Below are 25,749 nucleotides of genomic sequence, written 5' to 3' on the forward strand. Positions count from 1 at the left end.
GTGATGCAGGCATGGGCATGTGCCTCGAGCTGGGCCAGTCAGAGGTCCTCCCTGAGAGGTTTTCCTAAGCAGACTTGGTGGGGAAAATCCCTTTCTTTTCTCTGCTTGTGAGGTTGTAAGCATCTAAGCTGGAGCTACTTGTATCCTTGGTTCCACCTCATGGGAACTGCTAGCTTGAGAGAACAAAGCTCTCACATAGAAGGAAGCAGTGAAGAGAGGAGGGGCGGGGGGAGGACAGAGTTCTGAGGCTGGTTCAACTTCTGCCTACTCTGGGAGTTCAGCACAGGCACCATTATATCCCCTCTTTTGCTTAAGCAATTGATCTAAGTTCTGACACATATAACCAAGAATCCTGATGTATTCTGTCATCCTCTTAATCCAACAGTATCTCATGTTACCCTCTAGCTACACTCTTCATACCTCTTAAGCCAATCTCAGATTCGTTCAGTTGAGCAAGACTTTACCAAGTATCCAATTCAAATAGGATCTGGGGTACAGAGAGGAGGAAAAAAAGTCCTTACAGACAAAGGGCATTTAACATGCATCTTCAAGAATAAATGAGATCTCCTGGCAAACAGAGGAGAGGAGAAAGTATCTCCAAGCAGAGGAAATAGCATGTATAATGACAAAAGAATAGGAGAGTCATGGCTGGAGAGTCCAGCTTGGTTGGCGACTGCAGTAACGACAGGCAGGAGAAGGAAGAGCTGCTACACAGAAGGTCTGGTCTGCCCTGTGCAAATGCTTAGACTCAACTCTGAGGATTATGGGGAGTCATTAAAGAGGTTAAGCAAATGAGAGGTTCCTGAGAATAGATGCTTCAACAAGATGCTGGGATTATGATGGAAGTATGGAGACCAGGCAAGAGATGATGCTGGTCTGAACCAGAGCCATGGCAGGGAACGCTGAGGGAGGAATCAGAACCCAGACCCCAGCGTGGAGCCACACCCCCTATTATGGACTGATGCTCTGCCCTCTGGGACCAGTCTCATTCCCACCCACCTCTGTGCTTTGCCCTTGCACATCTCTCACCTGTAATCCCCTTCCTTCCTTCCTGCTTTTATTTAAGCTCTCCCTAGCTTTCAAGGATGACTCCAGGAGCAGCCTTTTCTGACTGATGCATCTGTCCTGGCCACCCTTCTCTGAACCCAGACTCTTAGACTGTAAAATTTAGACCCGACGATGTCCTAGTTTCCCTTCCCAACACTGCTCGGGGCGTGGGGGTGTATGTATGTGTGCATATGTATAGATGTATAGGTACATATAGAGACATATGTTTCTGGGAGGCTTTCCTGTAAGTTCTGGGTGGACAGGGGTCCTGCCGTGTCCCCTTGGACCCCACTGCACGTGCACACCGTGAAGGTACTTTGTCGATACTTGTCAATATATAGGATCTAAATTCACTCCATACTGGTGGCCCTAGTCACCTCAGTCCTTTTCATAGGGACAGGTCACGTGGACTCAGGAAGGGACAGTTATAAGCTATAGGTCACACAGTGCATCAGTGACCAGGCCAGGGTGGGGGTAAAAAGCAGCCCTCTGACCCACTAGCAGAGAAGGGGCTTTTCTCCCATTTATCTCTCTTGTCTCTAACTGCATGGACCAAAGGGAAAGCTTTAGAAAAATTAGGTCAATATAAGTAGATTTTTCCCTCCTCTTTCACTGCTTTTCTTTTTTTTTTAAAGAACAGGTAATATGACCCTTCCTTTCCTTTAGTTTACAGAGATTTTATTCCTAAATGAATTATGAATAATTAAAACTCTACTCCATTTGTTCTATATTGTTGTTAATTGAAAAAATTAAAGATGCATGTGCTGCAATGGCAGGGTGGCCCTGGGAGAGGCTGGTGGATGGCTCAGGGGGAGATGTGCCAGCACCTCCCAGGCCTGCTGCCAATGGTACCCGGAGCGGGGCATCTGGTCGACTGCTGTGAGCACTCCCCTTGCCTGTCCTCACCGCTTCCTACCAAGCACACAGAGGGTACAATGTCATTTCTCTCCTTATCCACATTTCTCTTTGCCTGTGTAAAAGCCAGGAGGTGAAAGGACGGTATTTATCATTCAAAACATGGGGAAGCTGCAATCATTTCTCCCGAGTGGCTTTCAGGGTGATCCAGGCCCCAGGTGCCAGGGTGACCTGCTGGGTGTGGGTTGTGATATCTTCCAAGGACACTGTATAAAGGCTAAAGTCTGATGGCCAGGCTGGTCACACCACCCACCCCTACCACCACAGCTGACAGGTACAGATCTGGAGCTCAACAAAGCAAGGTCAATGTCTTTTCCCTGAAACCGGGCCAGGTGTGCACAAAGCCAGCTTGGTGGGCTGCACCCCTGTCCTTACGATCCTCCCCTTTTACTCTGAAGTGCTCTCTGTGCCTGTCTGCTTAGGCTCCTCAGGCTGCCCTCACTGCCTGCTTAGCCCACAACTGGTGCTCAAAAACTATTTGTTGACCAAATGAGTCCTGTCCACGGGCTGGGCTAAAGCTTACAAAGTCAGAAGCGGAGTTAAGCACTGTACTAGGCAGGATACACTAACTGTTGTGACAAACAACCCCAGATCCCGGTGGCTTCAACAATAAACATTCGTTTCTTATGGCCCGCCCCCCCACCATGCAGCATTGCTCTCCCGTGTGGCTCTCCTTAAGTAGTGTCTCAGAGACCCAGGGCCCCTCCCTCTAGCACCTTATCCTACTCCCCACAAGCTCCTTGGAGTGTTCTCCCCTCAGGGGTGGATGAGGGAAGAAAATGGCAGGTCCCCTACCATGCCTTGCCAGCTTTCCTGACCTCTCCTCCCAGTGAGAGGTTCCTTGGTAAGACTCCAGGGGACTCTTTTCTCTAGGTCTTTCCCACCTGGTCAGGTTAGGATGAGCTCTTGCAATATCTGTCCTCTTGGAGTCCTTAAGAATGATCTCCCATGACTTCAGGCTGGCTCTGCGGAGGGCTTCCCCCACACACTCCCTCTGAATAAGCTTCTGTTGACATGAGATGAGCCACTGGGGTTGAAATAATACCCAGGCTACAAGAAGAGGAACTGCCTGGGGTTCCAGTCCTCATGGCTGGTGCCCCTTTACCTGGTGGGCAGAGCCTCCCACCACCAAGGCCAGGCTGAAGTGCCACTGCCCAGGGGAGCGACCCCCTCCCAAGCAGGCACATAACAGGTGAGGCCGATGAACTTGGCTGGTTCCCCAGGACCGCTGCCCAATTTGAGTTCTGCTTCCTTTTTCCCTCTAGGCAGTCCTGTGGGAGAAGGAGGGGAGACTTCACATCCAGGAATCCAATGAGAGCCACCTTCTAATGAGTCGCTTTCCTCCTTGGTTTGCGAGCACGGCCGGCTCCAAGTTGTGCCTTGCTGGGAGCTCTGCTCTCTGCATTTCGCTCCCCGACCTTTAATGTTCCCCTGATCCAATTTCCTTTGTGATAAATAAATAAATAAGAGTGTTTTCGTTGAACACAAACCCACTCACTGCAAGAGGTCCGGGTGGCACATAAACTATGAAAGTTTCGTTCCCTTCGTTAGAGGATTCAGTCCTTAATCTCCACACTTTCTTCTTCCCCACAGTCTGCCTTGATCACAAGGAAGTAAAACCACAGCCTCCTCTCCCTCGGGGAGCGCACTCCCAGAGGTACAGACACTAATAAATCTCGGCGTCAGCGGATCTCACAGGAATCGCAAGCATCAGGGCCAGCCCGAGGCCTGGAGAAAAACAAGCAGCCGGAGACCTGGGGGGGGGGGGGGTGGTCCCCAGCAGCTTCCCCCTGGAGTATGATTTTCTGTGTGTCTCAGCAGCCCAGGAAGTCACTTTCAAGATGTTCCATGGTGAGCATTGTGCCCCATAAAAGGAGCAGGACGCAGGCGCTCTAACCACTGGAACTGGTCCGGCCGTGGGCCCTTGGTCCCTTGCACCTCCTTCCAGCGAGAGCCTGAACAGCCTGGTGATGCTGCCGAGAGCAGTGACAGTGACCTCGCCCCCGGCATTACCTCCACACGGCTCCCGGTACCTCCCATCCCCATTCCAGGGAGGGACCTGCTCCATCCCGAAGTCCTCCCCCGGCTCTCAGACTGGCAGTGCCAGGCTGACTTGTGGACGGATGCCACAGCTCTGAATGCAACACTCTTGGAAACAGCACTGGGAGTGTTCCCCCACCTCCTTCAGGGGACTGAGTCCCACTTGTGTGCCTTTTCAGGGCCATGTGGAGAGAGAAGAGGCGGTTTGGAGAATAATCACTGTCCCGTTTGGTGCAAACCCACCAAGCTTGGATAATCAAGGTTGAATCTGAACTACCTGCAGGTTTTCTTTAATATAAATACACATGGAGCAGGTGTTTGCTTGTTGGTTTGACTCAATCAACCACCCACTGATGAGCACGTATGGTGCACCCAGCCCCACCGAGAACAGTGGGCTGGAGATAGAGATGAAGATATTACCCTGCCATCTGAGAGCTCAGTCTAGTTAAGTCAACCAGACACATACCTGAAAAATGAGATGAAGTAAGAGCAATTTAAGGGCAAATGAGACTGTTTAAGGGAGGCAGAAAGTAACATTATAACAAGAGCACCTATTCTCAGAATCCACGCCCACTCTGTGCCGCAAAGATCTTTACTCTTCACAACTTACCGAAATAGGTATGATTATTAGCCCCAGTTCACAATGAGAAAACTCATGCTTAGAGAGGTTAAGTGATTTTCCTGAGGTCACAAAGCCAGTAAATGAGAGAGATGAAATTTACACTCCACTCTGTTGACTCCAAAACCAGTGCTGCTACCCACAGTGCAATCCCAGAGGACACCTGCCGGTAGAGAGAAGACTCCAAGGCAGAGGTCAGCACAGCGTAAAGAAGACATTGCTAAAGGCCGGTGATGGGTAGGCTGTGTCGAGTAAATGAGTCCCATGTCCACGAGAGGTTCACAGGCCAGAGGGTCCCCTGGCAAGTGAAGGAAGAATCTGGGCCTGAAAGGAGGTTGGAATAAATACATTCCGATGGGAGATGCTATGTTAGAGAAGTGGGATTTGGAAGGGCTAGAATTTAAGTAGAAAGGTCAGAAAGGTGGTAAACGTGTCAGCCAGGATGCAGCGGTAGGGATCACAGGTGTGTCTGGGGCTAGTAAGTAAAGCTGATTGGCTGAAGCAAAGGCCCTGTGTTGGCCAAATCTCCCCTTGCAATGAGCAAGGCCCAGCAAGGGTCTGGGATGGGTTACCGATTATTAGAAGTGGTCAGGAAGATTTGAAGAGGTAGGAAATGTGGGGAGAGCTGAGTGCCACATTCTCAGAAGAGTTATGGCACAAAGGTAGAAATCTCAATTTCTGTCTTCACAAGCGAGCAGCTGGCCACTTGTATCCAGAAATAAGAGGTCAGGCCACCGCATGGGTCAGAAACTAGAAGCAAGAGCCAGGCTGAGGGTTCTTGGAAGTGCTTCTGGCTGCAGTATAAATGTCACAGGTGGTCATCCTGCAGCCACATGGGTTAAAGGTGCAGGTGGCTGGGGACAAACAGTTTTGAGAGGGGTGAACTCACTTCTACCCAGTGGGGCCGGCCTCACAGCCACAGGGAACAGACTTATCCATGAGGCGCCCCCCACCCATGGTACAGCAAAACCCTTAGGGATGAATAGAGAATCAGACCCTGAGACCAGAACACCGTGTTCAGTCCAGAGCACGGTGACATGGCACCTGTCCCAGAACATCCATCTGGGCAGAGGCAAGGAAATTGCAGGCCTGAATCTGCTCTTTGCCATTTTCTAGAAATGGCTTCACTGGTTTCACTTGTTTAAAAAAAAAAAAAAAGAAGGAAAGGAAAGGAAGGAATATGGGCCAATTCTGAGGGCTAATTGCCTCTGCTCTCAACGAGAGCCCGTGCTTTTTCCGGCAAACATGCTCTCCTGTCGCTGTGCCGCCAGACCCACTCTCCGTTTCCAATCAGCCCTGAAAATAGCCCTTGATAGAGATAATAGGAAGAACAAAGAGAAATTTGGAGGAGCAGAGAGAGGGAAGGAAAGGCATGCCTCACCGCAGCCCTGAAGTTGTTTTCATAAAAAACCCTTCAGTTAGTCCCTGATTTGTCTCCAAACAGCAAGGAGTTCAATAAATCCCAAGAAACAGACTTGGACCAAGACCAAGGGTTCTTTGACTTTTTTAGGTCATAGACTCCTTTGAGAAACTGGAAAAGCATGGACCCTCTCTCTCACCGGGAAAATGCACAGAAACACATATTCCATATATTAATTCAGGGGTTCAGAGACTCCACTAGAAGCTCCAATCACAGACCCTCAGACCTGGTTAAGAAGCCATTATATAGGCAATGTCTCTTTTAAAGATTTTCCTACTTATTTCTCTCTCTCTCTCTCCCCCTCCCTCTCTCCGCATATATGTGTGTGTTTACAAGAAAACAGCTGAGCTGCATTTCTTCAGGCATAGTCTAAGAGAGCTTTTAATTTGTTCCATTTGAAATTTTGGAAGCCTTTCTGCAAATAAGTGAGTGTGAGGATCCAAAGAGGAGGGTGGTCCTGTGTGAGCCGTTCTCAGAAAAGACTCTCACTGAGGAGTCAACACTCAGCCCTGGGACTCTCGGAAGAGCTGGAGACTCTTCCCCTGCGGGCTTCGGCAAGAACAGGTGTATCACCTAACAGGTTAATCATGGCCACGGGCTATGGAGAGGCAATGGAAGCCCTGAGCCCCGCACCTGGGGAGACTGGTCCATGCCAGGGCTCCCCCAGATTTACTGTGGATCCATATCAGCTGGAGGCCTCGTTAAAATGCACGGTCTGATTCCGGAGGCCTGGGATGGGGTGGCGATCCTGCATGTCAGCATCTGGTGATGCCGAAGCTGCTTTGAGTCACAAGGCTGCGATTCTCTCTTCTTGGCTGAAGCCCTAGCGAAGACCTTGAATGTGAGCTCTGGAATATGAGCGCACTGTCAGGATGCCCCAGGATATAATGTCCCCTGAACTAAGGGTGACGCTACCCTATGACAAGTGGGCCCACAGAACCAGGGGCTGGGCCTCCCCCCCCCCCGGGCCAGCCAGGGATGACACCCGGGGGGATGCTGCCTCAGTTCCCTCTGCATCCACAGCCCAGCCAGCCCAGGGCCATGCACACAGCAGGCATCCTTTAAGTGAGTGAGTGATTGAGAGCCCCATAAACTGGCTCGGCGAGTTCTCCAGCAGGGTGGGTGGTGGGGCCCTGGACCTCTGGGAGGCGAAAGGAAGGCTGAGGGACCATTTGTGCTCAAAGATCTGGGCTATGGTGCATAATGCTGGCCAGTGAGCATTTATCAAGCACCAACTGTGTGATCAGTTCCATGCCAGGCCTGGGAGCAGGGGCAGAAGAGGGGCTGAGGGATCAGAAGGAACTAGAATATCAAAGGCAGAAGAACTCTTAGAAATCTTAGGCTCCAATCCTGTTGTTTTACAGATGGGACGCTGAGTCCCAGAAAGGCTTGCTCTTGAGGTCCAGGATGAGAATGCAGGTCTTCTGACCTCCTGCCCATCCCCACCTTGCCCTGGGGTCTGATGACAGGTGGGCAGGCTTCCTCTCTGGACTCCCAAGTCATCCTGGGCAGTAATCTGCCTCAGGTCGGTGCTCCAGGAGCACCCCCCACCCCAGCTCAGTCTGGCACAGGCCCAGGCGCATGCAGGTGTCAGGGAGCATCTGTGATTCAGCCCTCGAGGGACAGAGAGAGGCTCACCTGGGAGCAGCGCTAACCCAGGGCCTCTCCCAGCACATTACAGACTGTCAGGCTAATAGGCCTCTGCTGAGCGCCTGGGGGGAAGTCAGTTCCAATCAGGCCACGGTCTGTGGCCGGCAGACAAATGCAGGGCGAAGGCAGGAGATCTGGCCTCTGAAGGAAGCCAGCCTGGCCCTCCTACTCTCTCAAACAAGCTCACTCCTGGAGAAGGGGGAAAATGAAAACTGGACTTTTCCCACTGCCAGCAATGGGGCCCGTCTTCCACTCTTTTTGTCCAAAAACACCATTAAAAAATACTGTGGGTCTCTTGAGACCCTGGGCTGCAGATGCTCAGAGCACCAGAGAATCTTTAGCCAATGTAACCCAGCCTCACACCCTGGCCTCCCTGCAGTCACAGCCTCTGAGTAAATGGCGCAGGTCCCTTCTGAAGACAGAATCCACTCCCCGCCCCTGCTGATCCCGGTCACAAGCATCACATGAGAGATCATGAACATGGCACGACCGAGACCATGGGAGAGCCTGGCTGTCCTCGGAAACAGGGGCAGACATGCGTTCCCTAAGAAGTGACTCAAATTAATTCCACAAACAAATAAGCACCTACTGTGTGCTGCTCTGCACTCTTTGGAGTTTCAGGGCTGAGGCAGCCTGCCTGAGCTGGTCTTCTCTCACAAAAATGAAACCAAAGCTTCTCTATTCCACTTTCTGCATCTAAAACATGGCAGGGATGTGGGAGAGATGTGGCCCAATTTAAAAGCAAGTGCCTTCAACAGCCTTTCAAAAAACATGCAAGAGCCATTTGGAACCCTTCAGTTTGCCTCTCTCCCCCTGGAAACCATCCTCCCCACCTCCTCTCACTCCCAACACTGAGACCATGGGGAAAAAAAAAAAATCACCATCCAGCCCACAGTTCACAGAATCAGACCTCCCTACTCCCTTCCCCTAGATGTGGTCAGGAGGAGTGACTAATTTCCCTGTGAGTCCTCAAGAAGCCTCAGTCTCCTCTGGTGTTAGTGTCACCTCTGCTTAGGACTGATGTGAAAACCACAAGATCATCCTGGTAAAGCACTCAGCACAGGGCTGGCACAGAGTAAGCCCTCAGTAAACAGCAGCTATTATGACCATGGTCCTGATGGAGAGAGTAGGCAGTGGACTCTACAGAGCCACCCCTGTTTCTGGACTCGAGGAGCCTGAGTGATGCCGTGGGGCCACAAAGGCTGCTGGTGTGGATGATGTGCTCTGGCTTAGGAAAGCCCAACAGAAAATTACTTTGTCAATCACCTCTGAGGAAAGGGGATCTGGCGGAAGCTTAAGACTTCATTGGCGCTGCCACTGGAGCCTCGTCTTTTGTACAGACTATTTTTAGCATAAATAATGTGCACTCTGTTACATTGTCAAAACTGACAGATGAGCATTCTCGTGGCACCCACAACCACTCATTCAATCGGGCAAATGTTAGAAAATGTTAGATGGGCTTCTCCCGACCGCAGCACAAAAAGCTGCTGATACCACCATGGCCACCAGTCTTCACAACAGGTGCCCCTGTCCTCTGCCCTCGGTGGTAGGGGTCCTGGCCTCTGAACCGTGCAGCCGGGATTCAGACTCAATTTCATGGTGGCTGCATCTCAGTCGAAGACTCAGCCAGGGGTGACTAAGTCCAGGGAGTCCATCTTGGCAAAGCATTTGCAAAAATTATGTTATAGGTAAGAGGTCTGTGAGGCTGGATGAGAAGCCCAGAGTCACCAGCGGCCTGGCAATTGATCTGTGATCTCCCATCATCCAGCCTCACAGCCCTGGTGCCCCCCCTTGGTCTCACCCCAGGGGAGCTGCTGCTTGGAGCCAGACAGGGAACAAGAAACTCAGTGTGTCTATCAAACAGGAGGACCCAGATCAGCCCATTTCTCAGGTCCTCTTGAGACTAAGGAATGCTTTGTCTATTTGGTTAGTTGGTTTGACATTTTCATTTTTGTTTTGTGTCTTCCTCCACTCACTATGCTGCTCTGACTGTATCCCGGCATCACAGGGCCCAGCATGCTAAATTCTGCCCAGGGTGCTTTCTCCCCCTCTCATCACCCAGCTAATTCTACTCACTCTTTAGACCTCTGCAGGAATGTCACTTCCACAGCACGTTACCTCTGGCCACCCAACTTACGATAGCCCTTCTATGATTTGCTTTCAAAACACCCTGAGCTTTTCCTGCAAAGCATGAGGACAGTTGGTATTTATGGCTCATTTGTCTCCCTCATTAGCTTGCAAGTTCCCCAAGAATGAAGACATGCCTGTTCTGTTTGCCTCTGTTCATGCAGCACAAGGCCTGGCACAGAGTCCAGCACAGAGTAGAGGTTCATTAAGTGATACTCACTGAGACAAATGAATGAATGGATGTGGATGGATAGATGCATAGATGGATGGATGGATGGATGGATTCATGGATGGATGGATGGACAGATAAACAGATAAATGAATGAATACTTAAGAGGGGAACAAGAATAGTCTAGGCTGAAAGCCTCCAGGATTCTTCACATTCCTTAATCTATTCCATTTGTCCCTAAAGAGGAAGAGCCTTTTATCACCTAGAACAGGTGAAGTGCATGCCTCTTTGTGGGAAAAAAATGAGCAAATGCAACTGTCTGCCCTTTGGGGATGACCAAAGAAGGATCTAGGGAAGGAGAGGACCTAAAATATCTTCTCAGACACTGGTTGAGGCGGGGAGTGGATGCATGCGAGGCCACCTTAAGCCTCGATGCCCTGAAGAAGCAGGCATTGGGCCAAATTCCGGGACTTCCAGTCTGCTACAGACACATGCTGAGGGCTTGGAGAGCATCCCTCTCCTGTGCCCCACACTGTGTCACCGCGGGGGCACTTCCTCCCTTGCTCCCCTCAGAGGTGAGCCCCCAGCTCTCTCCAGCATGACCACAACCAGGTCCATGGCTGAGCAGCCTCAGTCAAGGCTAGCTGGTTTTTCGCTTGGTCATGATTATAGGAATAGTATTTTTCAACAGGAGGGCAGATTGAGAAAGGGACTATCACATGACATAGAAAGATCAAGAAGTGAGTACACACAGAGAAGAAATAGTGAGGGACAGTGCCAGCTGCCTGCTGCAGACGGCTTTGGATCTGGTCCCATTTTTTGTTCATCTGTGTCTCTCTGCATCCCCAATGGGAGCCAGGCACCATGATAGATCCCGGCTGGTGAAGGGTTAGAGCAGGGTCGGGGGGACACACAAAACAAGCAGGCCCAGGCCTGGCCGACACCGTAAGGCAGGCACTCGTGTTTCTGCAATCTAGGCAGGCCATGAAGAGCCCCAGGAGTGCTGTGGACATGCCTCACACTTGATAGGGTTCTCTAGCAAGTCTGCCCTCAGTGCTGGCATCCCCGGAACATCCTTCTCTCCCTGAGGGTGGGAAAATTACCAAACAAGAGGTGTAGTCAGGCATGCTGGAAAGTGGGCCATCAAAGCCTGGATTACAACGAAGAGAAGCGCCAGGCCACACCTCCATGGGAAAAGAGAGGGAAGCCACAGGGTGGGCGGGGACAGGCGTCAGGTGCAGAAGGCTTGACACAAACTGCTCCTTGTAGAGCAGAGGACGTTGGAGCTTGCTGGAGCCCAGAGATCCATCCCTGGGGAAAGTGGGGAGAGATAAAACACCCAGTCATCTCACAAGGCCCAGAGATGCAGGAAATCCTAACAGGAGGAGGTGCAGGGGAGGCCAGGAGACACAGAGACAGAGAGAGACTGGGAGAGGGCTCAGTGAGGGAAAGATGCTGCCCAGGTCATTATTAGGCATGACAGTGGCCTCCTGCCAGTGGGCACAGCCTTGCCCCCAGCCCTGGACAGTCACTAGTCTCCCTCTGTGAGGAGTTCACTGTCAAGAGCTGTGGAAGGTCGCAGATTTCATCCTCTTGCCAGCTAACAAGTCAGCCTTCGTTCTACAGATAAGGGTAGAAGACATGAAATAAAGCTCTTTATTCCTCACCGCCCAGCAGGCAGCATGAGCCCTGCATTTGCACTGGTGCCTCTTGTCCACCCAAGTCCCATGGGGACAATCTTGTCCACTCGAGTCCCACAGGGACCATGTGGAGGGGCCCAGGCAGATGCTGCACACACAGTAGGTCTGCTTGACAGCTGACGGAATCCAAGCTTAGAAAACCCAAACCTTTCAACATGGGCATAAACCCACCTGGCTTTTGTCCTGGAGGGAGTCATTCTCTTTACTATACTGGGCAGTAACAATACCTGCTATCTGCTCCTTACCCCGGAGGGAGACACTATCTGTATCTTCCAAGGCTGTTTGCTGTACACATATCCCAGAAGACAGAGTCTAGAACAAAGGCCGTCAGTGCCTCTGCTCACAAGACTTGCAGAAATGCCAGAAACCCCCAGAGAATCATCTTGCAACACTCACAAACTGCAGAGAGATAGAGTCCTACCCCTTCCGAGACAGCTCCCGCCTCGTCCCTGGGGAGAGCACAGGATGGAGCAGGCAGGGACGCTGCAGGGAGGGGAAGTCCTTGAGCCTGATCCTGAGGGGTGGCTGAGACAAAGTCACGCTAGAGAGGCTCATTCTGAAGAACGCATCCTCTAAATTCCACTCTAAAACATGGGTCCTCCAGGGTCCAGGGACCAGAGAAGAAAAGAACCATGCGTGGACAAACAGAATCCCCTCTGTGCTCCCCCAGGGAAGATGATGCTCTGGGGATGTTTTTAGAATTGCTTTAAATCTGAATCTCATTTGAGGCCATTCTGTGGCCCCTGAATGAGCACCCCTTACAGCTCTCAAACGCCTTCCTCTCTCTGTGACACGTGGCACCCCCACCCCCCCAGTACCGGTGTCCCCAGAGTCACCCAAACACAGCCTGGAGGATCCTGCCCTCCGGGTTCGCTCACTGAAGCAGCCAGAGTGGGGAAGGGGCCTGCCAACGTGCCTTCCTCTTCACAGCAGGCAAGTGTGAGAAACCTAGAGTTGAGTCATCTGGCTTATCTGCGGCCCTCATTGAGGAGATTAGTTCACGAATCCTTGCATTCAGAAGGCAGGTCAGATGGCCATTTCAGTGACTCCTCAGACCATTTTGCCTTTTCCTGTGGGGGCCCACCTGGCAGCCAGGACCACTCAGGGTCACTCTCCTGAAGTGTAAGTTCCCAGACGTAAGTCACAACCCATCACAACGCCCTGCCCTTTCTCACAGAATTTTTAAAGCAGAGCGGGCACATACCACATCACAGGATTCCCCGTCTGAAGAGCCCCCTCCGAGGAGCTCTCCAGAGGTTTCCACAAGCCCCTAATCTTCTGCCCCTCTCCCCAGGATCTCTTAAACAAATGTTATGTGATCAATTGCTGCATTGGCCTATTTAACTGATTTATATGCCCTTTAAAAAGCTTTACACTGAACAGGAAACACATCTATCATAATCCTTGATTGAACTGGCAAGAGGAGAAGGGAGAAAGGGTATTAAAATTTATTGAGCACTTATTATGCACCAGGTAATACACACAGTACTTTGCATACATTATTGAGTTTAATCCTCACGACAGCCCTGTGAAGTGGGCATTTTTCCCTACTTAGTAGATGAGGAAACTGAGACCTACAGAGGATCAGGGACCTGCCCACGGTTACAAGGCTACTGGCTGCAAGAAGCAGGATTCAACCACAGCTCTGATTCCAGGCCAACATCTACTTCAGGATTTAAATATCACATGTTTGTATGAAAAGTTGTGAATCAGGAATACGCCCGTGTTGCAGCAGTGTTTCAGTGAGGAAATAAGATCTGATTTGCACTGTTCCCTTGCAACACATCTCTCACGACACCTGGCCGTGCCCGTGTGCACATCCCACACTCACGGGCAATGGCAGAGGGGAGGGCTGAAGAAGGAGGTGCTGAGGGACAAGGTAAGGGTGTTTACAAAGCATGAGAGTTTTCTCTCTAAACATTAACACTTTTTAGGAAATTCCAGCTAGTGAAAAAAAAAAAGTCTTCAACTATTTCTACTCAATGCCATTGTGAAAGGGTGCAGAGAACAGTCATTTATCTAACAACGGTTTATAGGAGATAGGTCACTATGTGTGTGTGGGCACAGGCAGACAGCAGAGGACCAGTCACTTACCGTCCCTCAGAGCCCATATTCTAGAAGCTGAAGCGATGCTCAAAATTAGAAACAGCCAGTTAGGCACAGCCCTGAGCAGGCAGAACAGACACAGGTACCAGTGCTGGGCAGAGTCCAGGGGAGGGGACAGATGATCTGAGACTGGAGTAGAAGCCCTGTACCTTCTCTTCATGACACAGATGAGTGCTGTCAATCCAATCAGATGGAGCCCAAAGACCAAAGTCTGCTTGGTCTATTAGTCTGGTTTCTCCAGAGAAACAGAACCTAGGATGAGGTAGGTAGGTAGGTAGATAGGTAGATAGGTAGGTAGATAGATAGATAGATAGATAGATAGATAGATAAGCAGACAGACAGACAGATAGGGATTATAAGGAATTTCTTAATCAAGTTATGGAGGCAGAGAAGTCCCAAGAGCTATAGAGTTAGAAGCTGGAGACCCAGGAGAGCCAATGGTAAAGTTCCAGTCTGAGTCTGAGTCCAAAGGCGGGAGAAGGCCAACATCCCAGGTCAAGTCAGTCAAAAGAGTTGCTTCTTATTCACAGTAAGGTCAGCCTTTTGTTCTATGGAAGCCATCAACTGATTGGATGAGTCCCACCAACATTGGGGAGGGCAATCTGCTTTACTCAGTCTATTGACTGGAATGTTAATCTCATCCAAAACACTCTCACACACCCAGAACACACCCAGAATAATGTTTGACCCAGTATCTAAGCATCCCATGGCCATCAAATTGACATAAAATTAAACCTCACACTCAAGAAAGTATTTATCCTTTACTAAGTAGAACCAAGCTGTTGAGTTCTTTCATTTTGTGTCTGTTTTGTAGTTTTCCTGTCTCTTATTACCAGACTGCCTGCTGTCACTGCTGGTGGTCGCTATCCCTGCCCACAGATGAACCTCTCCTCATTTCTAATTCACTCTGGGTTTTAAAACAAGAATGCTGCTCTAGTTGGAATTTAAGAACCTTGAATGGATTCACAGACCTGGAGGTAAAATGCTGGAGATATAGAGCAAACATTTTGTGACATCTCTTTTATCTTCTCAGGGGAACATTTTTTGCTTCTATTCTGATTCTTAGAGCTGTGATCTAGATAAGGCAAGTTACCAGATAACATGGAGACTTTCTGTATCAGAATGAGTTAAACAAAATTGAAATAATAACAAAGAGCAAGTCACGTAGGAATGTTTCCACACCTTCACGGGGCAGTTTGGTATTCAGGAATCACAAAACACAACAAATGTGAAAATAGATAACAAAACAAACCTGATCCTCCCAGCTTTTCTGTCTATTTAAGTTATCCGTGGAAGAATAATTTTCTCTAAAGCCAACAGAAAAAAAAAAAAAAACCTTCACTGCAACTTCCAGCCTATAAGCTAGTCAGGTCCCATCAGAGAGTTTCCAAAAACAATAGGTTTTTATTTTTTAAAATGATTGGAACATTCAGTACTCAACACACAAAAAAAGTAGCAACCATTCTGCTTGGCACCATTTTATCAAATGTGAGTGTCAAATTTTTTATAGCTTCAAATTAACAACAAGGAGCTGTAATTTTTGTGTTTGTTTGTTTAAAAGACCAGCGGAGATTTTTCTTTTGCTTGTTTAAGCTTCATTTAATTCAAGCTCCAATCTGCCCCTCTTTGATTGCATTTCCAAATCCTAAATAAAAGTGATAACTCTTTCTGCCAATTGTAACAAACTGTTGGTGCCAGTTATTGCTTTTTGAAAAAAAAAAAGGAAGAAGAAAGAAAGAAAAAGAAAAAAAATTGTTTAATACTTAGCTGACAATATTATCCAAAAGTGGGGAGAAAACCCTGGACTTTCAAAACCACCCAATATATGTGTAACAACCTCTTTACTGAGTTCATGAGTTCATGTATCTTCTTTATTGTTCTTCATAAACAGGCTATTGGATCTCTCTAGCTTGCAATGTGAAAAAGGAAAGAATTCCCTCCCATCCGTGCCTCTCTTATCTCATAATTGTTTTGTTCTGAGAGGTAGGGGAGACCCGTATAAATGTCTCCGCTATTTTATTTGTCCTCTCCAAGCCCATTCATGCTTTTCTCCAGGGCTTTTGACTCCTGTTCTGTTTCTGCTTGAACCACTACCTGCTTACTGTTCTCTGCATCAAACCCCACTAAAGTGTTTGAGATTTCATTTCACAGGGTGATGTAAGAGAGAGAAGAGTCAAAGGCACGTTGAAAGCCACTTTCCAGCGTGTCTGTGCGGGGTAGGTTGGAGGTAGAGGCGCTTAAGGAACAGCTCACCTGACATCACAGAGAACATCCCGGTTCGGGTCTGCGACGTCCTCGTGCAGCGCGAGCATTCAGCCGCCTCTCTTCTCTGTTCCTTCCAGAGGGCCCTGCGGCTGTGCCTTCTGCTCCTGCTGCTGCAGCCTCAGAGGATCCCCCTTCTCTTTGAGCTCCAGCCTCATCGTCCTCCCCATAAAGCTGAGGTCCTCCCACGACAAGAACAGCCCTTATCAGACACAGGCAGGTCTGAGAGTCTGCAGAGGGGCTTGCTGGGGAGAAGGCAGAGTTTTTCAATGTAGTTAACTGTCCTATAAATATAGGAGATGCACACTCCAGGAAGAGACCATGGAAAGGAGTCTGGAGGGGGGGAAAAAATCGCTTACTAAATCCAAATTCCTCAATGATATGCATTAGAGCACGCATATCAGATCTGAGTATTGGAGCAGTTCCATGTAAAGAAAACCATGAACACTCATTAGTCAGGCTCTGCTGGGATGGTGCTTTGTAACAAATAATCCACAACTCTCAGTGGCTTACAACAGACATTTCTTTCTCTTCATTCATGGGTCCACAGGTTGGCTGGACTCAGCTGGGCTTGGGTAGATCTGCTCCATGTGTCTCTCCATCATGGAACTGGGATTCACCCAGGGTATACATACCTCATGATGGAGGCAGGAGCACCAGAGGGCAAACCTAAACATTCAAGGCCCAGGCACACTTTTGCCATTGAGCACTGGTTACACAGCCATGCCCGAAGTGGATGAAGCAAATAAACACGCACCATCCTGAGAAGGAAGAGAGAGGGGATACTGAGTGACTGTTTGCTCAACAACAATTCTATCTACCACAAACACACACACACACGCACACACACAGACAGACTTACAGGGCCAGAGAGAACTGCTTTTCAGCAAGGCCACAAGTCCTATAAAACAAGTGCCTGCCCCTTTTACCTGTCCTATGCTTGTTGGAGCAGCTCAACAAGGACAATTTTGAATGTGGAACTGAAGGCAATTTTAAAAGCCATCTAGTCCCACATCTTCACCAAGGGAAGTTTTTAGTAACAGCTCCAGTAATGGCAACCCACTCTAAGCACACAAAATGAGTCTTCTCTCACAGTATGGTAATGACTCAGTTATCAGTGGCTAGCACATAGGTATCCCCTAAGCCTTCCCCTTTCTAAGTGAAAGGCTTTGAGTTTCTTTCTGTCAAAGCTCATGGTTTCGAGTCCCAGTTTCCTCGAGGCACCCACCATTTTGTTAACATACTTCTCATGCTGAGAACCCAGAACTGTGCCCAGAGCTCCAGAACTACCACATCTGTGTAAGCAGAACGGGGTGATGCTCTCCCTGGTTCTGAGCAAGTATCCGTCAGGCAGTGACCAGTCTAATGTCTTACTCAAGTTGCATTTAAAGTCTCCTGGAGTCAAGACAGTCTTACGTGTCCTGCTTAACCACCATCAGTAAGTACTTATGGGGCTCGTGTGACATGGCCTGCATCCTGCCAGTGCTGGGGATGTGGTGGTAAGGAGAATTGTCAAAAGTGTCCAGGCTCTCATGGAGGCTACTTGGAGAGACAGATAAGAAATAAGTAAAGAGACCAAAAAATAAGAAAATTGAAATACATGCTATGAAGAAAAAGAATAGGTAATACGAGGAGGGGAGAGGGAAAGCTAAGTCGGATGTGGTGGCCAGGGATGGCCCCTCCAAAGAGGTGAATTCCCGACGTCTGAGAAGGAGGCCAAGGAAGCTGGCCAGGCAGGAGTCAGCCCTGAAGTCAGCAGCAGGAAAGGGCTGAGACGTGAAGGCAGCTGAAGGCAGGCCAGGTGGCAGGACCCGGAGACGGCGAAGGGTCAACAGGTCCAGTTGGCCGTGAAAGGAGCAGAGTTCATTCTGAGTGCAGGAAGAAGACACTGGTGCATTTTAGGCAAAAAAAGGGCATGATGCACCTTGGGTCTTGAGCATGTCCTTAGCATTCTGAGTGTGGGCATCTGTGCGCAGGTATCCGTGCAGTCCTTTGTGGAGAGAAGGCCTGGCTGGGAAACTTGAAGTCTGCCCCACTGAGTTTCTCTTTGTAAATTTAGGCCCCTTGATGCAGCCTGTCAGCCAACAAGCCAGCTTTACCTCACAGCTCTGTGCCACAGACATAGGCCAGGCAAGAAGGAGATGTGACTCTAGTGGGTGAACAGCAGAGCCCTCAGGCACATCACCTGAGACGGAGAAAGAATAAAGATTTGACAGGAGAACTTTAAAAGCAGAGCCTTCAGCAGCCCTGATTTTTAGGAACAAATGGCTCAGTCTTCGTAAACAGCCAGCTCCATGGTGAGGAATAGGTCCTGGGTGATGAGCAAAGGTGTGCAAAGCTGCACCCTCCGGGAAACAGCAATACAAAGCACCTTCCTAACCAGCCGAGCTGGAGCTGGTGTCGGACACCCCCGGAGTCTTATCACGCTGGAAGGAGGAGATCTCGGCGCACTGCTTCTGCAGACTCGCCGGCAGGTCGGGGTGACCCCTGCTTGGTGGGCCGGTGCTGGGTCCACTGGGATGGCACTGCCCCACCTTCTCCCCCAGCCATTGCCGTGGGCCACTGAGCCAGTCTGGACCAAGCCAATAGGATGTGAGGAAACCAGAGGACTAGTGAGGAAGTAGGGGGTCCTTCGAGTGCAGCCCAGCAGGCATGGAAACTTAAGAGTCTGACCCGCGGAGACAAAGGAGTAGCTGTCAGCACAGATAAGACAGACAGAGGAAGTGCTGTGGACAATCAGAGGCTTAGAGTTACGGAAGACTCTTCTGAGCCCATGTGCAGGAAGGCTCTGAGAGACGCAGGAGACACCCGCTGATTTGCTAGGGGTCCAGGGAACGCTGGCAAGGCTCAACGAACCAAAAAATACATAGATAGAGATAAAGATATGTAGATAGCGACAGAGACAGATAGATAGATAGGGATACATCTTACTAGCAGGCATCTTTTTTTCAGTAAGTGACCTCCCTCAAGGAGTAAGGAACTCTGGAAAAGGAAGTTATGACTGAGAGGGCGGGCACAGCTTTTGCGGAGAACAAAGGGAAGGGAGCACCGGGCAGCTGAAGGATGTTCTGTCTCACCCATTGCCTTTCTCTGCCTCCTCTCCTGCCCAGCCTCAGGGGGACTCTGTCCTTTGTCACGTGGTGTCCTTCTTCCTTACTTCAGCCTCATGATCTTGTCTGAATAACAGACTTAAAGGGTCAAACCCAAATTGTTGAGAAGGAGGTGTTTCAAACTTCTAATCCTCATTACATTTTTCTGAGACAAAACAGGTTTTAAATCAATATTATGGTGTAATCCTATATTTAAAAATAGTATCTATTACTATAATGGACAGAGTATTTATATATGCACATATACAGAGGGTCAAAAGTCTGATAGAGGATTTTTAGGGCAGTGAAATTCTGTCTGATACTATAATAGTGGGTGCATATCATTATCTGTTGGTCCAAATCTATAGAATGTACAACACCAAGGGTGAACCCTAATGTCAACCATGGACTTTGGGTGATAATGACCCCCTCTGGCAGGGGATGTTGGTGACGGGGAAGGCTGTGCATGTGTAGGGGCAGGGAATACACGGAAATCTCCAGACCTCCCTCTCAGTTTTGCAGTGAATCTCAAACCACATCAGTGGGGTTTTTCTCTAAAAAAATACAATCTTTATCTTTAACAAAGTTGATCAGATATTTATCAGACAGATTACAGTCTTCTGCATTCATTCATTCCCTTGGAAACATACGAGAACCTGTATGTTAGACGTTTTACCAGCCCTGAATATCAGAATTTAATTAATTTAAGTAATTTACTTTTCTTTCTTTTCATATGTCTTTATTTCTCATCTTTAAAGTCAACATATAATGATAGTGAACCAAAAAGAAAGAGCTTCAGAGCAGGCCTCCTCCACCCACCTCCCTCCTCCCAGGTCTCACACCCCAGGCTAGGCACCCTGCGGGAGAAGATTCAGACTTTGCTGCAGTGTTTGGACATGAAGTTCCTGCTCTGCTCTTGGCCATAAAACCCCCTTAAAGCTCAGAGGAAGCCCCACCCAGCCTCCCCAGGCCCCCAGCAATTCCTAGGGCTAGGATCTGGGTGGCTGTGAAGAGCCCTGTCATCTCACCGACGGTAATATGGTTCTTAGTTCACGCAGCACTGGAGAGGCAGCAAAGGCGATAAATGGAATTTCTGCTCAGTGAGTTGAATGATAATAATAAATAAGGCCTTTTCTCCAAAGGCTTGAAATCTGTTGGCTCATTTCAATGCACAAAATTATTCATTTAAAAAATCCTCCCCACAGACTTGAAGTAGGTGGGGGATTAGTAATCATTAACCCCATTTTGCAGATGGAGAAACCAGGACCCAGCAGGAGCTGAAGCTCATAACCACTGGCAAAGCAGGCGGCCTGACTCCCCAGCCAGTGCCCTATTGGAGAGGGTGCGATCCCAGCCTCAAGCTGGCACTGGAAGCACAGGCCCAGAAAGTCATTCCTGTAACCTCGAGAGTCTATGTTGAATTCCATCTCTTCTTCTAACTGCTTCCCTCCTCTGTCTCGGAGCTCCCCGAGCATCAGGCTAACATCTCTTGCTCTTCCTCTGTCCTCCCAAGACTAAGAAGACTGAGGGCAGAGTCCAGACACCCCCTCTGCATCCCTCACACTGAATGTGCTCAGGACAGGGCCCCCCAAAGATCACTTATGCTTGGTGATTGATGATGCCTGGACCAGCAGAACCGTGGCAAAATAACTTCTCTGGTCCAGGCTCTTATATTTGCCAGGAGAATATTGCCTGGGGAGGCAGAGGCAGTCATGTGGCTCCGAGCAGGGACAGGACATCCTTCTCCTGCTCTGCCTTTGACTGTCAGAGCTTCCAGGCTCGGGTAACCATGGTAATCACCAGCATTAACCACGGCAGTGACAGGAGCCTCAGCCAGCCGGCTCTGACCTGCTCCTACTGCAGATGGTACACCAGCTTCCTGCCACCCATGGGCCCCCAGCTCTCACCCCTGCTGCCTGTGCCCAGGGGCTGCAAAAGATGGTCTACCTACCAGACCCAGCAGTCAACGTTGGAGGGAGAAATGGGCCCTGAGCCTTGGGTACCCTGAGCAGGGCCTGGGGCACAAGAAGTCTAGGACATGCCCAGGGTCTTAGTGGCCATGTTGGTGGTAGCCAAGGACCAGGGCTCATTCTCTGAACTCCCTGTCCAGTCCTATCCCTGCCTTCAAAGACAGCAGCCCTCAGCCAGTCACCACAGGAGGCCAGCCTGACCTGAACCTATGGGAGCCCCTCCTGGCAGGAATTAGGGGCATCCATAAGCAACCTTCCTTTGCCCTTGAACTAAGGGCCATGTCAAAAAAGCCACAGCTGACTCATTCTTGTGAAATTTGGGTGCTGCCCCTCTGACCCACCCCACCATGCCCATCAGCTCCACTGACCCCATGTTTGAGATTTGGAGAGCCAGCTTTCCCTATCCCCTGACCTCTGACACCAGCTGCATGTCCTACCAGCCTGGCCTCACTTCTTCCTAAGCTGGCTCTCCACCTTTCCCTCCTGTCAAGCACTGAACTGTTTTTCCAGGTAGCACAGGGCTGAGGCACTGCCGAGAACCCTGGAACCTGTCCTTGGAAGCTCTGAGGGCCAGACCAGACTCTCCACAGAGGAACGAACTGAGGCCTTTTCTCAGGTCTTCGGGTCCTGGGAGCACAGGACAGCTTCTCTGGGCTCCCAGAATCCTGGCCACAGCAGCCCCAGGGTTTGCAGCAGGCCTGAGACTGTACCCCGGACTCGAGGGTTCTGCAAATTCCTGACAAACAGCACTAAGGATGCTTGAGTCCAGCTGCTTCTGAGACATCTTTCAATGGAAAAGGGCAAAGGAGGGAGTTTCCCAGGAACCTCCAAGCCCTGGCTGCCGCCCACCCGGACTCCAGGCCTGGGAGCCCAGCGCTGGTGACAGAAAATGACACAGCACTCCCTCTAGTGGCGAACATCCCGCACAGAGCCCGGCGTTCGCCCGGAGGGCCTTCCAGGCCGTGCAGACTCTCCCGCAGGGACCACAGGGCCTGTCCTCCTCTCCCAAGTGGAAGTGGTGACCTCCTCACTTTAGGGAGCAGGGCCCCCCACTTGTGCCAGAGGAAAGTTTATGCCACAGCAGAGGAGCCCCTCCGGCCTCAGGCCGCTCCCAGCCCGGAGTTCACAGCGGATCCCCAGACTGGGAGGAGGGGAGGCCGCCAAACTGCTCTCTGCCTTGGTTAAGTCAGTAACCGGACAGGAAAGCTGTGTGTCCTGCCCCAAACTTGAGCCTTCTGCAAGGTCTCGGGCTGCTTTGCCAAGAGCACTCTCATCTTTCCAACAGGGACTGCACAGGAAGCTTCACCCCCCCACCCCACCCCACCCCTGCCACTCCCATCCCTCTCCCGCCCCCTGCAGCACCCTGCAGGCCTCCCTCAGCCTCCAGCCCCTACCCCACTGAGCAAGCAGAGTCGCATCACGTGCCCCACCCAGCCCATGGGGACACACTCTTATTCATCTCTGTATCCTCAGCACCACACACAGTAACCGTCTGTTGAATTCATATAAGAAGAAATAAAACAGTATTTGCTGTAACAAAAGATGTTCCTCGACACAAAGAGGATCTGTTTTGCCAGAATCACCAGGACACTCTATCTGTGCCCAGTGAGTTACGTTCAGTCTCATCCTTTACCCCTCTCCTCTCCACCCTGCTCTGCCCTCAACGAAACCTAGCTCCTTGAGGATGAAGGCCATGTCCACTTTATCTCTGGGTCAGAGCCTCCAGAAGAATGTGGAGAAAATCCTTTAGTGAAGGAGGGAAGGAGAAATGTTTGAAGAGAGAATGGAGAGAGAGAGGAAGGACCTATTATTCTCGTCCAGTCAAAGCTGGCATTCGATTCACGCCCACTCCGATCGGCCTGTTCAGTCATGCTATCATCAGAGAGCCAGGGGTGCTCTTACTCTAACTTAATTAATCAATGCTAACAGCTTTATTGAAGTATAATTCACATACCATACAATTCACCCGTTTAAAGTGCAATTCAATGATTTTTACTATATTCAAAGAGTTGTACATTCATCACCATCACCATTTTCATGACCCCAAATAGAAACTCCACTCCCACTCACAATCACGCCTCATTCCCCCCAAATCCCCCAGCCCTAGGCAACCACCAGTCTACTTTCTGTCTCTACCAATGTGCCCATTGTGGACATTTCATATGAATGGAATCAAATAATATGTGGTCTTGAGTGACCGGCTTCTTGTACTTGGCCTAGTGCTCTCAAGGTCCATCAATGTCATAGCATGTGTCCATACTCCATTTCTTTTTATTGCCTAATAATATTCAATGGGATGACTATATATATTTTATTTATCCACTTATCAGTGATGGACATTTCGGCTGTTTCCACTTTGGGCTAGTAGTAATCATTTTATTTTTACAGTAATAAAAAAAAAAAACCACTTGATGTTTTCCCTGCCTCCAAAGAGGATATGAGGTCATGTACTCTAAAAATGGCAAAGACACAATCAAATCCAAGCCTATTCACATATTACTGCTTAATTTTGAGCTTCCTCTGTGTGTCAGGCAGGGTGCTAGGTACTTTCACAAAACATTGTCTGTTTTTAACAAAAAAAATTTGAGCTAATTTTTGCATGATAATTGAGTCCCAGTTTAGCTTTAAGCTTTTTAACACCAAAGGCAAAAAGAGAGGCATGAAGAAATGTGCATTATATAGTTGTTCCACTGGCATCACTGTTGGGCTGGAAACAACTCTCTAATTCACTTTTCTCCAAGAATTAGGAGAGCAGAGCTGCTCTCAGGGTTTCAGTCAAGCTTGGAGCCTTACTGCCCCCAACACTTGCTTCTCCCCAGGTACTCAGTTAACCACTGACAACACGGATACCACTATCTGGTTTGCCCAGCACTTGCATACCCAACACCTCTTTTAACCCAGCAGGGCAGAACCTGTGTGGTATTCCTAGCTCTATTCTGCAGGTCTTCAGTGTTTCTTCAACAAATACTTGTTATAGTTGAATACTGTGGGTCCAGGTGAACAAGGCAGATACTGCATTGCGCCTCCCAGAACTCACAGCCCCAGGAAGGAACCTAGACAAGTAGGCAACTAATTACAAAAGGTGAAGTTCTGGGAATAAAACTAAGAGAGGAGCAGAGATGGAGAACAGCAAAGCGGGCAGAGAATATACTCACCTGAGAGGTCAGGAGAGCCCTCCCTAAAGATGTGGTTTTCAGGGGCAACCTTAAGAAGGCACCGGACATGTGGTCAGAGGGAGACAGTGTTTCCTGCAGAGGGAACAGCAAGAGCTCTGGGGAGGAAAAGAGGCTGGTGTGGTCCAGGAACAGGGGGAAGCCATTGCAGCTGGAATGCAGGGACAGGGGAAGAGGCACCAGACAGGGCTGCAGAGATCCCCAGGGGCAGGTCAGGAAGGGCCTCACAAGTCAAGATAAGGAGTTTGGATTTTATTTTCTGTGCAGTTGGATTCAGCGTAAAGTTTTGGAAAGGGGAGTGATGCGATCCAATTTATGTTCTGAAAAGATTGCTGTGTGGAGGATGAACTGAAGAGCAAGAGAAGGGGCAGGAAGCCCTGCTGGGAGGCTCTCGGGCAGTCCAGGCAGGGATGCCTGTCACGGACAAGGCGACGAGAGCCACACTGAAGAGAAGACACAAGGAAGGGGGATACATCACATGTGCTCCAAGATTTTGGTTTGTGGAAATCAGTAAATGACAGTGCCATCTACTGAGGTGGGAAAGAGGAGAGAAGAAATGGGTTTGGAGAAACATCAAGAGTTCTGTGAGAGACACGGTTAGTTTAAGATGCTTGTGTAACCCCCACCTGGAAAGGTCAAGCCAGCAATTGGATAGGAGCCTGGAGCCCTGAGCCTGAGGCCTTCCTAGAGATGCAAATTAGGGACTGTCAGGATAGAGGTGGCATTTCAAGGCATGGGTACGGATGAGCTCACCTGGGGAGAGCTTTGAAGCTTTTGAAGCTTTTCTCTATACTTGCGTCTCCCAGGTGCCAAAACAATAAGTCAACTCTGTCAGTTTAGAAGGGGGAAAAAATTCACACGTGATTCTGGCCATTTGGTCTCATGTAAATGGAAGTTTGATTGAACAGCTTTTCCTCCAGTCAATCACAGGTTGGTTTCTCAGTGTGCATACGCAGATACACAACCCAACCGTGCGCAGCCCCCTGACCAGGTGAGAGCAATGGAGACTGGGGCAGCCGGCCAGACTCGGGACAGCAAGTGGGCTTGCCCCCAAAACGGGGAAACGTGCTCTTATCAAGCAGCTGGACTGCATGTCAATAAATCATCACCACGGTAGGAATGTTGTTACAACACAGCCATTACCAACCGGCACCAAGACTGGGATGACACTCTCAGGTTTTAAGAAAACAAGAAACTGAAGCTCCGTGTGTCCACACTCAGGCACAAATGGGAAGGAAGAAGCCCAGCCAGTTGTGACCACCCACATACCCACCCCGCCACACACATATACACACACACACATCATCACCATCATCACCATCATCATTATCACTCCACTGATGGAAGAGCTTTGTTTTATCCAATAAAAATCTACAGAAAAATTCCCAAGTTTTATTTTTCTGAAAAATCAGCCTTCACTAAAAAATTTGTTCTGGGTCCATTGAGAAAAGCTGGTACATTT

The 25,749-nt window shown here is 49.5% G+C and overlaps 1 protein-coding gene across 3 annotated transcripts in view; it reads right to left on the reverse strand.

Moving 5' to 3' along the window:
- LOC106730690 overlaps nucleotides 1-25,749 on the reverse strand; it is a 494,581-nt gene that overhangs the window by 442,822 nt on the left and 26,010 nt on the right. For 2 of the 3 annotated variants that reach the window (XR_004326174.1, XR_004326173.1), the window contains exon 2: nucleotides 16,047-16,816. The exons of the other annotated variant lie outside the window; for it this stretch is intronic. The gene's annotated coding sequence lies outside the window, so the exon portion shown is untranslated. The remainder of the gene's footprint in view (nucleotides 1-16,046; nucleotides 16,817-25,749) is intronic. 3 annotated transcript variants of the gene reach the window in all.

Source organism: Camelus ferus, chromosome 15 (assembly GCF_009834535.1).
Source record: "Camelus ferus isolate YT-003-E chromosome 15, BCGSAC_Cfer_1.0, whole genome shotgun sequence".
NCBI lineage: Eukaryota > Metazoa > Chordata > Mammalia > Artiodactyla > Camelidae > Camelus > Camelus ferus.